The sequence below is a fragment of the Jaculus jaculus genome, chromosome 3, assembly GCF_020740685.1.
Source record: "Jaculus jaculus isolate mJacJac1 chromosome 3, mJacJac1.mat.Y.cur, whole genome shotgun sequence".
NCBI lineage: Eukaryota > Metazoa > Chordata > Mammalia > Rodentia > Dipodidae > Jaculus > Jaculus jaculus.
Window position 1 is genome coordinate 108441803 of NC_059104.1, and position 18185 is coordinate 108459987.

The window sequence follows — 18185 nt, forward strand, 5'->3', positions numbered from 1 at the left end:
TTTGGGTGCCTACCTTATCAGGCCCATGCAAACTTTCCTATTCTTCTTTGGTGTCTGTCTTCCTGAATTTAATGTGGTCCATGGATATCAGCCCAGAGCATGCCAACCTCTCCTCTGCATAGGTGGCTGGGTGCTCCCTTCTTAAAGAAAGTTCTTCTCCTGGCTGCTCAAGGTCAGATCCTTGACACCCTTCAATTCACCACTTATTTGGCAATGAAGGCTGACCTTAATGTAATCGCCTCCTTCCAGGACTTACTCTCTGTTGTGGTTACCACCTCATTGCTGGGACAAAGAACCTGACCAGAAGCAGCTGATGGGAGGAAAGCGTTATTTTGGCTTACAGTCTCAAAGGGAAACTTCATGATGGCAGGGGAAAGCATGGTACGAGCAGTGGCTAGATATCATCTCTGCCACAGAAGGTGGAAAACAGCAGCAGGAGAGTGAGGCAAGTCACACTTGGCAAGCTAGGGATTAATAAACCTCAAGGTTCAGATTCAGCAACACACCTCTAGCAAGCCTTCACCTCCAAAGTTGCCATCAGCTGGGAACCAAGCCTTCAAGGCACATGAGTTTCTGGGGGACATCTGACTCAAACCACACACTCTGTCATTTCACCTTGTTAGTTTTCTTCATGGCCCTAACCACACTTGGTCAACAGTTCATTTATTACATATGTAGTCTGTCTCTTCTTCCAGGAATACACTGTCTATGAGGAGTTTGTTTTTGTACCTCTGCATTTCTAGCAGCTGGCACAGGACCTGATGTATGGCAATTGAACAAACACTAAATATCTTAGCCCCTGAGCCTCACTGTCTGGGGCCGGCAGGCCAGTGGATTACTTCTTGCATTCAGGTGACATAGATTTCTAAATAGTACCTATGTCTACTCTTTACCCTCATTTTATGCAAACCCAAGTCACTTTGAGGACATGTGTATATCTGCTGTCTTCATAAGCCTGGCTTCTTTTCCTTCAGGTTTCTACTTCAATGACTTCTTGTCACTGTCTTACTGCCTGACCACTTAAGAGCGTCCTCTGGCCACCCTTCCTGCCCATTACCCTGTTTATTTGGATCATAGTACTTACCATACTCTAAAATAATGGTCATCTCTCATTCTTTAGCTCTCCCCATTAGAGAGTAATGTTCTTAAGTACGGCAATATCTCCCCTACAGAGAACATTTCTCAATATGGTAGAAATTTCATAAATATCTCTTCAATGATCCAGTATAATGACTATTTATACATATTATCCTCTTCTAATAGCTTTTTGTTTTGTTCTGTTTGAGATAGAGTTTCAGATAGCCCTCAGGTTGGACTGGGCCTCACTATTTAGCCAGTGCTGCCCTTGAATTCCTGATTTTCCTGCCTCAGCCTCCCAAGTGCTGGGATAGCAAGCATGTACCTGGCTAGTTCTAAAGTTTTAAAATGAATTTGAGTTTTTCCTAAATACATAACCATTATTTATGATCATTTTTTTCCTTTTCTGAGAGTTATATCCTATTACCTTTTCTTTTTAAAGTATTAACTAATAGTACCAGAACAATGTGAGAAAATATAAGGTCTTTGATTTATTTTTAATTGTTTGTCATTATATTATGCTATTGGAATTATCTGAGACAAACTATTCCTTACCATACACAGCAAACGGCTCTCTAATTCAATGTTACTAAGGACTTCAAGCAAATATCATCTATTTGTTTGAGAGAGAGATATACTGGGTACACTCTTGCTACTACAAATGAACTCCAGACAAATGTGCCACTTTGTGCATATGGCTTCACATGGGTACTAGGGAACTGAACCCAGACCAGCAGGCTTTGAAAGCAAGTGCTTTTAACCACTGAGTTATCTCCAAGCCTTTCTTTTCTTTGAGTCAAGATCTTACCATGTAGCCTAGGATAGGATAGCCTCAAACTCATAATCCTACTGCCTTAGCCTTTCAAGTGCTTGGATACAGAAATGTGCCACCATTCCTAGTACTAAGGATGTTATATTTAGTCTAAGGGATTTTAGTTCTGACAAAAGACTATCTTGAATTTTACTAAAAAAATAAAATAAAATATATATATACATATATATACACAAATACATATATACATATATATGTATGTATATACATATACATATACATACATATATACATGTATATATATGTATGTGTATGTATGTATATGTGTGTGTGTGTGTGTGTGTGTATATATATATATATATATATATATATGGTGAGAGAGATGGCTTAGTAGTTAAGGAACTTGCCAGCAAAGCCAAAGGACCCAGATTCGATTCCCCAGGACCCACATAAGCCAGATGCACAAGGTGGCACATGCATCTGGAGTTCGTTCCCAGCTACTGGAGGCCCTGATGTGCCCATTATCTCTTTCTTTCTCTTTTTATCTCCCAGAAAGTAAATAAAAATATTTTAAATTAAAAAATATTTTTATTTATTTATTCATTTATTTAGTTCAAAGAGAGTGAAAGAAGCAGAGAGAGAGCATGAGTGTGGGTGCACAAATGTCTCCTGCACTGCAAACAGACTCCAGATGTATGTACCATGTTGTGTATCTGACTTTACATGGTCACTGGGTAATTGAACCTAGGCCATCAGGCTTTGTAAGGAAGCACCTTTAACCACTGAGCAATCTTGTCAGCCCTAAAATTTTTTTTTTTTTTTGATCATGTCGTTTTCTTCCTCTGACTTCCTTATATGAGAAATTCAGGAATTGTGTTAACATTAAAATATTCTTTTGTGTAGTGGAGAAGGCATTGACACAGCATCTCATGTAGCCCACCCTAAGTGTAGGTAGTGCCATCCCATGGCCTAGGGGGCCGCTGCCTTAATCAAAGGTAAAAAAGGAGGAAGACAACTGAGCCCTAGCAATCATCCTCTGCTTCCTCACTGTGAGTGCAAAATTGCTTCACACTCCTGCTATCACAACCAGATCACTGTCACCTCCATGTCTCCCCCACCATGAAGGACTGTATCCTCAGACAATGAGCCAAAATATAACCATCCTTAAGCTGTACTTGTCAGATATTTTTTTCCTGTTTTTTTTATTACTATTTTATTAACAACTTCCATGATTGTAAAGAATATCCCAAGGTAATGCCCTCCCTTCCTCGACTTTCCCCTTTGAATCTCCATTCTCGTGTTATAATGTATATATTTTTGCATCTTGGATTAAGTTAATGCTTGGATTTTCTAGCTAGCTGTGTATTCTTAGCTGTATCAATTAATTTGATGTAATATATTTTCAGGGTAGGACCTTAAGGTGTTAGGTGTGGCTCTTAAGACTCTCAGAGTATCTACAAAGATGTTCTTAGGGGTTGAGTTTCCCTGCTATAGGAGTATTCAAGCAGGCTGAGTGGAATAAAATACAGGTAGATTCTAAAATTTAACTAAACACTGTACACATTCAATCAAAAACAGCCCCGAGTATGTATGCAAGAGTAGTTATTATAACGACCAGATCCTCTATCAACAAAGAGGTTAAGATTTCTGGTCTGTTGAGGGATCCAAGTCAGCTTGCAACCAAGTGAGACCCTTCCCTGGTGCAATCCCAGTTACCTTGGGTGATTTTGGTCTCAGTCAAGTTGCTGCCTGGGTCGTCGGGCTGCTGTTCTGATTTCTGGAGCTGGGCACTTGCTTTTCCTATGGGGCAAACTGAGCCGCTGCTGCTGCCTCTGCTGCTGCTGTAGCTGCCACTGCTGGAGCCACCACTGCTGCTGAAGCTGCTGTTGCTGTGTCCACTGCTGCTGCTCCCCCTGAAGCTGCTGTTACCAGGTGCTGGAGCCGCTGATGTTGCTGCCGAACTCTGCTCCTGCTTGGGTCCCGCTGTCGGCTCAAGTTGGCGTGGCCGGGTCCCGGGACTGCTGCTCTGTTCGCCGGAGCTGGGCTCAGGCGGTGGGGGAGGGGAGGGAGCCGCAGCTGCTCTGGTTCTCTCGCTGCTCCACGTGTTCTTCTACCTCCCGGTCTGCTCCTCCGCTGCTCGCTGCCGCTCTCCCCTCACTTTTCCCGAATTGCGGAGAGCGCCGGTGTGAGGGAAGCTCCCGCACCTGGCTTTTCCTGCGGCTCGAGCCGAGTCTGGCAGCTTTCTGGTGCACCGCGGCCGCGGTGGTTGGCCGAGCTGCCAGAGCCGCTTTTCCTGCCTGTGCAGGCTCTGGATGCTCTGGAACTCTTCTACTTCTCCGCTGCCACTTCAATTTCCTATACACCTCACTTTTTAGTAAAAGTGTGTATTTTGCTGAGTTTTTTTTGGTCTTTTTCCCCCCTAGGCTGCTTTGGCGTGGTACCTACGCCGCCATCCTAACCGGAAGTCTGAATCTCCATTCTCCATAATATATCCCCCCGGCCACCAATCAGTTTCTGTTTTACTTTGATGTCATGATCTTTTCCTCCTATTATTATGGCCTTGTGTAGGTGGTGCGAGGCACTGTGAGGTCATGGATATCCAGGTCATTCTGTGTCTGGAGGGAGCAAGTTTTAAGGAGTTCTCCACTTCTGTTGGCTCTTTTCTTTCTGCCACCTCTTCCACCATGGACCCTCAGCTTTGGAAGGTGTGATAGAAATATTGCAGTGCTGAGCACTCCTGTCACTTCTTCCCAGCACCCTGATGCCTTCTGATTTTCTATCAAGATTTGCAAAGCTAGTCACTGCCATCTGAAAAGAGAAGGCTCTCTACCAAAAGTGAGAGTAGATTAATATAAGAGTATGAGCATTAGGAGAAGTGCTTACTGGGCAATTTAATGAGCAGAGTATATACATTTAGCCAGACAGCAGCAGTTACACCCCTAGGGCTCATCACTACCCCTGCTGTAGGTTTTCAGTATCAGGGATGTATTCCCTGCCATGGAGCAGGCCTCTAGTCCAATTAGCAGTCAGTCGGTTTCCACCATGATAGACATGCCACTATTACACCCCTCAGCTCATTTGGCCTGGCTGGCCAAATATTAGGCTTGCAGTGTCTACAGTTGAGTATCTTCACTGGTGATTTCTCTCCCATTGAAATGCACGCACAATGGCTTCTTCCAGCTTTCTGTCAGCTAGGCTACATGGAAGTGTTCAGATCCAGCAGGATTTCTCAGTAGCCTTGCCACCCAAGTATGAGGAGTCATCAGCAATAGGGTCTTACCATCTATTCCTGGTGAGAAACCAAGGGCCTAGGCAATGGCCTGTAATGTTTTGGGGGGCATCAGGGACTGCCCTGGCTGACAACTCACTGGAAGGTATCCCATCCCTGGTAATGAAAATTTTCTACTAACAATCTATGGCTCCTGAGTGTTCCATTGTATGAAAAAGTAGGTTTCCATATGATTTATTTATATCCTCTCAGATTTTGGTTAGCCCTCCCTCCACCTTTCCTCTGCTCAGTCTCTTCCCCTGACCTCATTTAGGCCTTTTCACCCCCATTAATCTATTCTTCTACTTACATATATACAATACCATCCTATAAAGTACCTCCTCCCCTCCTTTCTCTTCCCTTTATATCTCTTTTCTAGCTTACTGGCCTTTGCCATTGAGTTTTCTTCCAACTCACATGAAAGTCCAAGGAGACAGTAACTAACACACCATCTGTTTGGATTCATGCATACTAGGCAAGCCTTTTACCAACTGAGCTACATCCTCAATCCCCAGATATTATTTGCATAGTCAAGAAAATCATACTTTTAAAACTGTAAGCCTCTCTGTGTCCAAAGACTATTAGAAGTAGGTGCCATTTATAGAGCATCAAATATGTGATAACTTCATTAGTTGTTTTATTTGTATCTCATTGATTTGTTACAATGCTCTTATGTGTTTGATTCTGTTAAAATTTTCAGTTTAGAAGTTAAAAAAAAAAGGAGCAAAAGTTCTGGAATTATATGAGGTGCTGTTTTTCAAGGAATCTTTACTCTAAAATTTTGGATATAAAACTGAAACCTCAGGAAAAACTGAAAACAATTTTCTATCAAGATTTGCAAAGCTAGTCACTGAAGTTAAAACAATGAAAACTGAAGTAAACAACTGTGAAAACTTTCTTATATCTCTTGATTACTAATAAGAGCCTGGTATTTTTGAAAAATACATTCATTTTTTTATTTGAAAGAGAGAGAGATTGAGCACAATGGGGACTGTAGCCACCACAAATGAACTCTAGACACATGTGCCAGCTTGGCATCTGGCTTATGTGGGCACTGGGGAGTTGAACCTTGGTCCTTAGCCTTCACAGGTAAGTACTTTAACCGCTAAGCCATCTCTCCAGCCATTTTGTGGGCTTTTAAAAACAGCTATAAGAACTTGAGAAGGTGTATTTACCAAGAACAGATTGCATCTGTAGAAGTACATTCTAAATGATAGTGAGCATCACCAGCATATAAGAAATGACCAGAACATGTAGGTCCATCTGACAATGATTTTGTGTGCATGTTGGAAGTAAAGCTAAGAGATGTATATTTTCTGAAAAGGCTTCTATAATTTTAAAACATGCATGAACACATGTCTTCGGAAATTCCTGTGACACTTTGTTACATGATGGAATAACTGCCTTTCTAGGAAAAGCATCTGTGGTAGTTCTAAGGTGTAGTTTGCAGGTGTAGTCACAGGGGCTTTCCAACATCTTTGCTTTGGGGCTGTCTTCTACTAGACCATATACGAGTTTTTGTTTGTTAATTTTCCAAAATGTCTAAGAACTAGTGACAAAATGTTAGGGTGGGAGATGGGAATTTTGGCAAATAATTCGTTTCTAAGATTCAGAAATGCAGAGGCTCCTAAGAACCCATCACTGAAGTAGACCTCAAACAAACCCAACATGGCTCAAGGAATTTCACAGAAGAGGGGGAGGAAAGATTGCCAGAACCACAGTTGGGACATTATACACAGAGACATTGCCTCTTCCCAAGAAATGATAGCTACCCCCACATGAACCACAATCCCCATGGGGATGACCTGCATCCCCAAGGAGGAGGCTCCCTTTGGAGGTGGGGGGCAGGGATGAGGGTAAAGATGTTACCAACATGTGCTGTTTACATACTGGGTATGCCCACAACTAATAAAAAAAAAAATGTTTTAAAGAAAAGAATACACTAGCTTCAGCCCTTCTGTCAAAGAGCTTTTTAATGAGTTTAGTGTCCCCTGCTCTTCCAAACAGGGTAACCCTCTGCCAGTTCTAAACTCCTACCTGCAATCCCACTTCCTAGGGGCTCTTAAATTATGGATCTTTCCTTTTCACTCTTTCTACCAGCCAAGCTCAAGTTCTTATAGCAAATAGCAACCGCCAAAGCAAATACTTTGGAGACAACACTTAGACTGGCCCTCACTTCCAGGCTGAATTCTATAGGCCTTTACTTAACAAGTCACGCAGGGCAGGGAGGAGAGAAGGTACGGCCCGCCTTACTCAAAATGCGATTGGTTCCATCTCCCCACTTAGTCGTTTATTTTGCATCTCAGTAGGACAGGTTATAGAAACTTGCCATTAAAGGTGTTGTCAAAAACAAAACACAACAAAAAAAACAAAACAAAAAAACAAAACAAAAAAACTAGCTCTGTATGTGTGGGACATTCCTGTGCTTGTGGTTTTAGCTTTTCCAAAGGGGTGGAACTTATTCTGGGGTATGGGATCAAGTTCATGCAAAGTAGACTTTTATTTTGAGAAACAGCAGTGACAGGAGTTGCCAAGGAGCTTAAATGTGTGGAACTAACAGGCAAGAGAAAAAATGACCAAAGTTCCCCAGGGATTTGATTTCAGTTTCTTAAATGAGGAGGAAGCCAGGGAGATTCTCCAGGTACTGTAAAAAAACGAGGAACTCCAGAGGGAAGAGGACAGGATCAGGTATGGAGCGAGTCTATTTCTCATGGCTCCCGGGCTGCCGGCCCACACGTGGTAGGGGCAGGGTGGAGAAAGGGGAAGCTGTGCTCAGGCTCTCTCTGAAGGACTCTGGGATGCCTGGGTGGTGCCCTCTCCAGATTCTGCATACGAGATGATGGGCTCTGCTGGTAGTCCTGGACACAGGGAGATTGCATTCATCAGTGCACGTGGGTCCCTGGTACAGGACTCATTTGTGAGGTCCAGTGGCTGTGGAGCTCAGGTACCTCCTAGACCACTGGGCACGTGGGTCATTTCATCCAAGCCTTGGTTCCCCCTGAGAGAGAGATGGTAAGACCTTATTGCTGAAGACTTCACATGCCTAAGCAGCAAAGTCACTGAGAAATCAAGGTGGTGCTGAGCAGAAAACCTCCCTGAAGCCCAGCCATCTGAAAGCTTGAAAAAGCTGCACTGTATGGAATCTTAAGGGAGACAGAAGTCATCAGTGGTGAAAACAGTGGACACTGGAAACCTCAACTTTGGCCAGACAAGTGAAATGACTGAATGAGTGCAATAGTGCCATGTCTCTTCTGGGGGGAAACAGCAGATCTCTAATTGGACTGAAAGCCCATTCTATGGGAGGGAATACATGCCTGGTACTGAAAACCTAATCAAAAGCCTATGGGAGGGCTGGAGAGATGGCTTAGTGGTTAAGCGCTTGCCTATGAAGCCTAAGGACTCCGGTTCCAGGCTCGGTTCCCCAGGACCCATGTTAGCCAGATACACAAGGGGGCGAACGCTTCTGGAGTTCGTTTACAATGGCTGGAGGCCCTGGTGTGCCAATTCTCTCTATCTGCTTCTTTCTCTGTCACTCTCAAATAAATAAACAAAAAAATTAAAAGAAAAAGCCTATGGCAGGGGAGGTCATGAGCTGTAAGGTTATAAAGCCTGCTCTTGTCTGGATAAATGCATTTCAGGTACCTGGAACTGCTGCCCTGAACCCCAGGGTAAAATCCCAAGAACCTGCTCCATACTTGCATGGGTGAACTGGACTTGGATGCACGGTGAGGCTGGCTGAAGTAAGTGGGTCTTCTCCCTGTGCGCTGCAGTAGGCAGAAAGTTTTTAGGCAGAAAGTTTTACAGAATTTCACCGCTAACCTTAGGATACCTTGTGATGGTGAGGGATGCGTTGCCAGTGAATAAAATTCAAAGATAATTTCCTGCGGTGTAAATTCACCAGTTTTTCTGCTCAGGTGGGCCTGATAGACCCACTCAAGGACATCTCTAGTAGACTGTGGCAGAAAATTCAGGCTATCACTTTCAGGCAGCAAGGTACTGGAATTCCAGCATCAACTGGAACTTTGAGAGCCAGCTTGTTATCCACTGCTTGCTGATGTCAGCTTGTGAGTTCCGGGTTCCCATTCCTCACAGTCCCCTCACTCCCACACTGCTCCCCAAGAGAGAAAAACGCCATTCAAGGACACTCTTCAAACAGGGAAATCCTAGTTCATCTGTAGAAATAATTACAATTCCTTGGGCCCAAAACCCTACTTCTAATTCTTCTCTGGAGACAGGGCTCTGGGGTAGGAATGATGTGTGGTTTGTAAGGATGTGGATTTCATGCCATCATATCCTGCTTTTGAGAAACAGGGTCATCATCCGGTCAAACAGTGTAAAAACTGTCTACTGCTGAGAACACTGTATCCACACCCACGTGCGTGTGTATATCCACAAGTTCACCACGTTCACAAGGGTACATGACACTCAGAGCTAAACTTGAGAACTGCATGGCGGTACCAAGGCTGCGCTTGCTCTCAGCCTGACCCTGAACATGCTCCTGCTCCCCCAAGAGGAGTAGCCTCCTTAGGGACCCATTGCATATGTAGAGAAAGTGAGAGCAAAATAGAGTAACAAGAGGGAGGGAAGTTTCCATTTAGATATCATTAACTACACCTTTCACAACCTACAGACTTAGAAATAGTGACATAGTTTATATTCATTTTCATTCAAAGGCATTTTCTACTCAACCCAGTTTGTCAGCTAATGATTCCCTCATCAGTTGACTTTAAAGGGAATTGGATCTACACATGGGTAGCAAAGGTTGCTAGGCTAGATGTTGGAAGAAGGGAACACATCTTCTGATTTCATATGCTTATGTCTGAAATTAAGTATCAACAGAAAGGGCCACAAGGTTAAGATGAAAAAAATCAGGGGCTGGAGAGATGGCTTAGCGGTCAAGCGCTTGCCTGTGAAGCCTAAGGACCCGGTTCAAGGCTCGATTCCCCAGAACCCACATTAGCCAGATGCACAAGGGCGTGCACGCATCTGGAGTTCATTTGCAGAGGCTGGAAGCCCTGGCGCACCCATTCCCTCTCTCTCCCTCTATCTGTCTTTCTCTCTGTGTCTGTTGCTCTCAAATAAATAAATAAAAATTTTAAAAAATCAGTATGGTAGCTACTACAGTTATTGTCTAAACAATTTGAAAAGAAGTCACAATTAAAATATGAAAATAAGTATATGATTGGACTAACTGCTCCGAGCAATCGTTTCCAGTACTTTCTGTTTCGCTGGCTAGTCCCTGGCTCCCACTGTCATGTCACATCTGCGTGGCAGTCTCCCTGGGACTGTTCTGCTTCGCTGCTCCTGGCTCCCTTCATCAGCCACAGGAGCAGATAGTGGCCTGCAGAAAGGGCCGAGATGACACATGAGCTTGACTGCTTCTTCTGCCCGTCTTCTTGGTATGTATGGTTATTTCCTAAATCAAAAGTTGAGACATGTGACTTATTATTTTTGGTTTTTCGAGGTAGGGTCTCACTCTGGTCCAGGCTGACATGGAATTAACTCTGTCATCTCAGGGTGGCCTTGAACTCATGGCAATCCTCCTACCTCTGCCTCCCGAGTGCTGGAATTAAAGGTGTGCGCCACCACACCCTGCTGAGACATGTGACTTATAATTGAAGACTGAAATTCCAGAGATAGTTCCAAGGCCCTGTTTGAGTGACTCTTGACACTGATATTTGTCCCCTACTGAGAAACAGCTTCAAGAGCCTTTGGCTCAGACAAAGAGCTCAATAGGGTAGTTGTTTGGAAAGTCAACTGGTAGGGAGACATCTGATGAATTCAGTTGTACTTATAATAGATTTGAGATGCCTACAAAACAACTAAGAAAACAGATCCTATAATCAGAAACATAGGGCAACATTGCTATGTAGGATCAGCGATGGATGTCAAAGCTGTGAGAGCAGCTGAGTTCCTCATGCAAGAGACAGAACCCTCTTCTTACCCTTCCCCACCAAAAGCCATTCCTGCACACACAAAACTGTCTGCTTGTGGGTTCCTGTGTCCTCTGGGGCCGGGATGTGGTCCCCCCAAAGGTGTCCAATCAATCGTGGTTAGTCAGGTCAGTTGTGTCCTCCTTTAAGTAATAGGGTATTGCAATCTTTTTTTAATTATTTTAAAATACCTGACAAACTATAAGTCTTCAGAGAGAATTCTGTTGTTTTCAATAATCCTCTATATAATTTGAAGTTGACCTAGAACATAAACTCAGTAATTATATTTATGATTGTAAAAAAGTACAGCATTGTTTAAGTAAAACTTCAGTTCACCATAGGCTTTAGTTAAACGTGAACTCTTTCAATTTTTTTTTGCCACTTTTTGGTGCCTTGGTGCTGGCAATGTGGCGGCTGGGCAGGGCTTGCATATGTATACCTTAGATAAGCTGCCCAGCTCCTGGGCACTCACTCCCAGGGTCAGGTCTAGCACATGTGGAGGTAATGGCCGAGACTGGCCAAGATGACTTCTGGAGCCTGAGTCCAGCTATCCCAAGGGAGGGGGCATCCCCAGGACCACCGGGGAGCTGCTGGGAAAGGAGGGGCCCATGGAGGAGGGGCTGAGGGAGGGGATCCTGGAACAACCTGGACCACTGGAGAGAGGTAGAGACATGGCACCTGCACAGGCCAAGGCACCATTGTCTGGGCATGTGTGAGCCCGCCACCTGACTGTGACTCAAGCTGCTTCGGAGTGCTTGCAAAGCTAGCTTGCAGTTTTGCCACTTAAAGGGAGTGAGGGGAAATTTCCTTCCTGAACTTTTTGTTTCCTAGCCAGATAAACTATGTGGGTCCACATGTCTGGGCTACATGGATGCCCAGAAATCATCCAGGGGTTGACCTGGAGAACTTCCCAAAAGAAGCCGACCTCCCTCTGGGAGAGCTTAATTTCCTTAACTTTCAGAAATCTGTGATTCCTTTTGGTGGAAGACAATATTAAAGTAAAGGAGGAAAAAGAAATAGAGGGTTTTTGCCAACACCCAATGGACTGTCAGTGTCCAGGCAGAGGACAGCTGGCCTTCAGTCAATACCAAAGAGTGGCCTCAGCCAAGAGACATCAGTTGCCAGTGGTCGTGTCTGGCCACATGTGATGGCACAAACCCCAAAATAAAGGAGGAAAAAGAGAAACCTGGCAGCCCTCAAAAACGTCCAGGCAGCTGGTGAGGTCTGCACTGCAGGAGGGTCAGAGCGCGGGCAGCTAATCGTGGCCCACGCTGCTACTTACCCAGCAGAATGGGCTGTAGTTTAGAGACCTCGGAAAGCTGAAAGTGCTGTGGAGTGAGTGCCCTAAAAAGGAAAAGTCTGTCAAGATGCCATGGCTCCACTCAGCGGGGCTGGTGGGTAGGGGTCAGCTGCAGTGCAGGACAGGACCAGATGGTGTGGCAACCAGCCCTGCGCCCATTGTTTATTTTCTTCTAAACATGGCAAAGGTTCAGGTGAACAAAGAGGTGGTGCTGAACAACCCTTCTCCCTTCTACAACCCCTTCCAGTTTGAGATCACCTACAAGTGCATCGAGGACTTGTCTGAAGGCTTGGAATGGAAAATTACCTATATGGGCTCGGCAGAAAGCGAAGAATATAACCAAGCTTTAGACTGTTTTGGTGGGCCCTGTACCTGTCAGGAGACACATGTTTGTGTTTCAGGCTGATGTACCTAACCCAGGACTCATTCCAGATGCAGATGCAGTAGGTTTAACAGTTGTGCTAATACCTTGAACCTATCAAGGTCAAGAATTTATTAGAGTTGGCTATTATGTAAATAATGAATATAACACAATTAAGGGAAAAATCCACTAGTAAAACCAGACTTGTCTAAGCTTCAAAGGAACATTTTGGAATCTAATCCCAGAGTCACAAGGCTCCACATTAACTGGGAAGATAACAAAGAAAAGCTGGAAGATGCAGAGAGCAATAATCCAAATCTACAGTCCCTTCTTTCCACAGATGCATTATCTTCAGCATCAAAGGGATGGTCCACATCAGAAAATTCACTAAAAGTCACATTAGAATCCCACATGGACTGCATGTGACTATCTACCATCCCATTAGTACAAATTAAACTATTAAAAACAGAACTATTTCCCCAAAGTGCACAGTAAAGACACAATGTGAAGAATTTGTTAAAAACATCCTGTAGAATCAAAGTCTAAAAGGATGCAAATAAATCATATGGAATCCTCCAGTTTTGGACAATGGAGCCATAGATCGTTGTTAGATAATTTTCAGTGCCAGGTATGGGATATCTCCAGTGAGTTGTTGGCCGGGGAGGTCCCTGATGCCCCCAAAACATTACAGGCCATTGCTGACGCCCTTGGTTTCCCACCAGGAATCAATGGTAAGACCCTATGGCTGAAGACTCCACATACTTGGGCTGCAAGGCCAAGAAATCTTGCTGGAACTGAGCTGATAACCTCCTCCATGTAGACCAGCTGACAGAAAGCTGGAAGAAACCATACTACATGTAGTTCAATGGGAGAAAGATATACCACCACTGAAGATAATCAACAGTAGACACTGCAAGCCTTATAATTGACCAGCCAGGCCAAATGAGCCAACGGGTGCAGCAGTGGCACGTCTGTCATGGTGGAAACCAACAGCCCTCCAATTGGACTGGAGGCCCACTCCATGGGGGGGATGCAACCCTGATACTGAAAACTTAAAACAGGGGTAGTCATGGCACCTAGGGGTGTAACATCTGCTGATGTCTGGATAAGTGTATATACTATGCTTATCAGAATGCCCAGTAAGCACTTCTCTTAATATTTATACCCTTATATTAACGCTACTCTCACTTTGGGTACAGAATCTTCTCTTTTCAGATGGCAGTAACCTTGGAATGACTCAGAAAGTATCATAGTGCTGGAAAGAAGTGACTAGAGTACTAAGTAACATCTCGATCACACCTTATAAGGCTCAGGGTCTAATGCAGAAGAGGTGATGGAAAGAATGTTAAGAGCCAAAGGAAGGTTAGGACTCCTTATAACATGCTCCTCCAGACACAAAATGGCCTGCATATCCATGACCTCACTGTGCCTGACACTACCTACACAAGACCATCATAAGAGGAGGAAAAGATCATGACATCAAAATAAAAGAGAAAGTGATTGAGATGGGGAGGGAATATGATGGAGAATGGAATTTCAAAGGGGAAAGTGGGGGGGGGGGAGGGTATTACCATGGGATATTTTCCCCCATGGGATATTTTCTATAATCATGGAAAATGTTAATAAAAATTGAGAAAAAAGGGCTGGAGAGATAGCTTAGTGGTTAAATGCTTGCCTGTGAAGCCTAAGGACCCCGGTTCGAGGCTCAACTCCCCAGGACCCACGTTAGCCAGATGCACAAGAGGGCGCACGTGTCTGGAGTTTGTTTGCAGTGGCTGGAGGCCCTGGCGTGCCCATTCTCTCTATCTGCCTCTTTCTCTCTCTGTCTGTCGCTCTCAAATAAATAAATATAACAAAAGAAAATTTAAAAGAAATTGAGAAAAAAATTTAAAAAACATCCTGTAGAAAGTTTATAAGAAAGAAGTTTTTGAGCAAACTGTGGAATATAAATACAACTGTTTTTAAGTATAACAAAATAAAACAAAACAAAACAAAAATGTGGAGGCAAGGACACATGGGCCAATGTCTTCCAAATCCCTCTGGGAGAACACTCACCTACCCTGTCCATCTTGGTCTTTTTTCAGGCATCAGCTGTGGGTTCCTGCAATGGGGCCGGTCATGGTCCCCCAATGATGCCCAGCCAACCAGGGTGGGTGAAATTGTGAAAGTAAAAGACTTTCAGGAGGAGTTTTGGTGTGAACAGCTCTCTCAGTTTAATGTCAGTGAAATAGGTTTCTAAGCATCTGAGGGTGGGGAGAAGGGTCTTATGGTTCATTTCTGATGCCTAATTATCATATAGATCATTCATTCCAGCATGTAGGCAATGGCAGGAGTGGGGTTGTTAGGTGTTCTAGGGTCTTAGGGGGATGGGCTGTGTGAAGGCTGATAAGGAGTTTCCTAGGCAACTGGCCAAAAGTTACAGGGCTATGGGCAGAGCCTAAGTTCAGGTGTAGAAGGCTTGCAGAGGGAGTGGCCTCCTGCAGCCCAGCAGTCCTTAGCTGTGCTTGGAAGCGCCCAACATGTGCTAATCTCCATTATCTGCAACAGTCTTCTCTGGCTCCAGCTTACTGAGAATGTATTTGCATTGAATGTAATAGTGTTTATAATATATAAAATGGTTATTCAAATTTTTAAGAAAGCCAGCAAGATTCAAGTTGATAAATAGGCAACAGATAGAAAAGATAGACACTGTAAGCCTTATAATTGACCAGCCAGGCCAAATGAGCCAATGGGTGCAATAGTGGCACGTCTGTCATGGTGGAAACCAACTATCCTCTAATTGGACTGGAGGCCCACTTCATGGGAGGGAATACATCCCTGATACTGAAAACTTACAACAGGTGTAATCATGAGCCCTTGGTGTATAATGTCTGCTGCTGTTGGGCTAAATGTATACACTATGCTCATCAAATTGCCCAGTAAGCACTTCTCTTAATGTTCATACCCATATATTAATGCTACTCCTACTTCTAATAGAGAACCTTCTCTTTTCAGATGGTAGTGGCCTTGGGATGACTCAGAAGGCATCATCGTGCTGGGAAGAAGTGACAGAGGAGTGCTCAGCACTGCAATATTGCTATCACACCTTCCAAGGCTTAGGGCCCATTGTGGAAGAGGTGGAGGAAAGAATGTAAGAACCAAAAGAAGGGTAGGGCTCCTTACAACGTGCTTCTCCAGACACAAAATGGCCTAGATATCCATGACCCCACAGTGCCTGACACTACCTACACAAGACCATCATAATAGGAGGAAAAGATGATGACATCAAAATAAGACAGAGACTGATTGGGGCGGGGGGATATGAAGGAGAGGGGAGTTTTAAAGGGGAAGGTGGGGAGAGGGAGGGCATTACCATGGAATATTGTTAACAATCATAGAAGTTGTTAATTAAAAAATTAATTTAAAAAAGAGTGCTTGCTGTGCAATCATGAAGACCTTTAGTTCAATTCCCAGCACCCACTTAAAAAGACATGTGTCCACACATACCTTTAACCCCAGCACTGAAGGGGCAGAGACAGGAGGATTGCTGGTGCACCCTGGTCAGTCTAGCTGAAAAACAATACCTCCAACTTTCGTGAGAGACTCAGATCAGAGAAATAGAACATAAGAATCATGGGTGAGGACACTGATATCTTTCACTACTCTCTGTACACAAGCACACAGGCGCACACATCTATACATACTCATGCATACAACATGCACACACATAACACACGCTAAGCATTCACATATCAAAAAGCAAATGTAGGTATATATTTATGCGCACACACACTCACACACACATATATATGTACACATTAGACATATATGTACTATAATGCTTTGTAAATCTTCGTAAATTATTATTATATGATTGCTCCACCATGGCACCACTTCTGTCACTGTGTCTCATGAATGGAACTCTACAACAGAGAATGCCAAAAGTTTGTGTCACCACATCAGCTCAGAATAGACATCAATTCATCAGAAATGTGTGCTATTCCTGTTGCAGAAAATGTATAAAGTATAAGTTATTACAGTGCTGGAGTAATCACATTGATAAATGACATGTCTAGATGTAGACTATCTTGGCTCACTGGCAGTAGTGCAGCCCAGAAAGGGTTTCCAGAAAGTACTACTTTCTGATTGACTTGCACCAGAGTTCTTGAACACACAGAACTGAAGGTGTCAAGGTTGAGGATCTGTCAGTAGCTGGTGGGAGCAGTGGCATCCTGCAGAGGTTAAAAGCAACATGACCCTCCTAGACTTTCTACCTGCTAACTGCTTGTGACATTTCCTCTAGTTAAAGAGAGAAGCATTTCCAGACAGTGGGTACTGCTTATTAAGTATCTACCCTGCATTAAGGTCTGGGCCTTGAGAATATATCAGTAAAACTAGACTCTACTCTCAATGTCTCAGTCTAGGAAGGGTTTTCAGTGGTGGTAGAACTGTAAGAAGAAACGCTCATATCAGTGTGCTGAATCTTCATATAAATATATTCCCTTCAGCAGCCCTCTGTGGCCTAGAGGAGAGGCCATGAGAACCAGACCTGGAAGTCACAGCCATACACAGCTGGGTGCTGATACAGAAGTATCAAATTTGTATCATGGATTTCTCAGGTATTTATGCTTTCCAGCAGCATGCAATTAGTTAATTCATTTGAGCAGAAGGAAGGACCTTCTTGCAGATATATTCCTTCATCTAGTGACTCCACTGATTTGGTCTCATGGACAATACACACAGAATTACTATAATCACACAGCTCTACAGCTCAAGATCAGAGAGCTGAGTGGTTTTAGGTTTTACATCTCCTTTACCTTTGAAAATCTGTCAGAATTGTCTTTGTTTTCATCCTGCTCCCGATAAAGCAGGAATTTTTATTTTCTTTCTTCAAAGCTAATAATAATCATTGTAAAAGTCTACATTTGTTGAAAAGTTGCTCTGTGCTAAGCTTTGTATGTATATTTTCACAGGCTTTTTTAAGAAAATATAAATAAGTTGCTTAACAAATTGCCTGCCTACTTAAGAGTTGCTATTTCCTTGTTATTATCACCACGACCATGGCAACAACAAAACAGGGTATGTCAAAATGTAGCAGCATCAATGCCTAAGTCACAGACTGGCAAAAGGCCAGAAGCTTTATCTTATCTTAACTCATCTAACCATTAGTGTCATTTAGCATTGACCCTCTGACTGACCATTGACCTGTGTACTCTCTCTTTCTGTCATGATACTGTTGTCACCTTATATACTTCTTGTGACCCTCATTGGACATGTATCAAAAACTTAATAATTTCATGCTACTGGGATCAGGACAAGGGGCCTTTCAGAAGCAACAGGAATTACATTAGGTCATGAGACATTTTTTGTTAGAGGAGTAAGAATAATGCTACCAATATCATATTGAGACCATTGACATTTCATCATGGATGAGGGTGGTCAAATGGGGAATGTGCAGAAAAGGCCCAGCATTAAAGGCACTTGCTTGCAAAGCC

At 43.6% G+C, this 18185-nt stretch overlaps 1 pseudogene; it reads left to right on the plus strand.

Moving 5' to 3' along the window:
• Positions 1-12528: 12528 nt before the first annotated feature.
• Positions 12529-13137, plus strand: LOC123459297 (annotated as a pseudogene).
• Positions 13138-18185: the final 5048 nt, after the last annotated feature.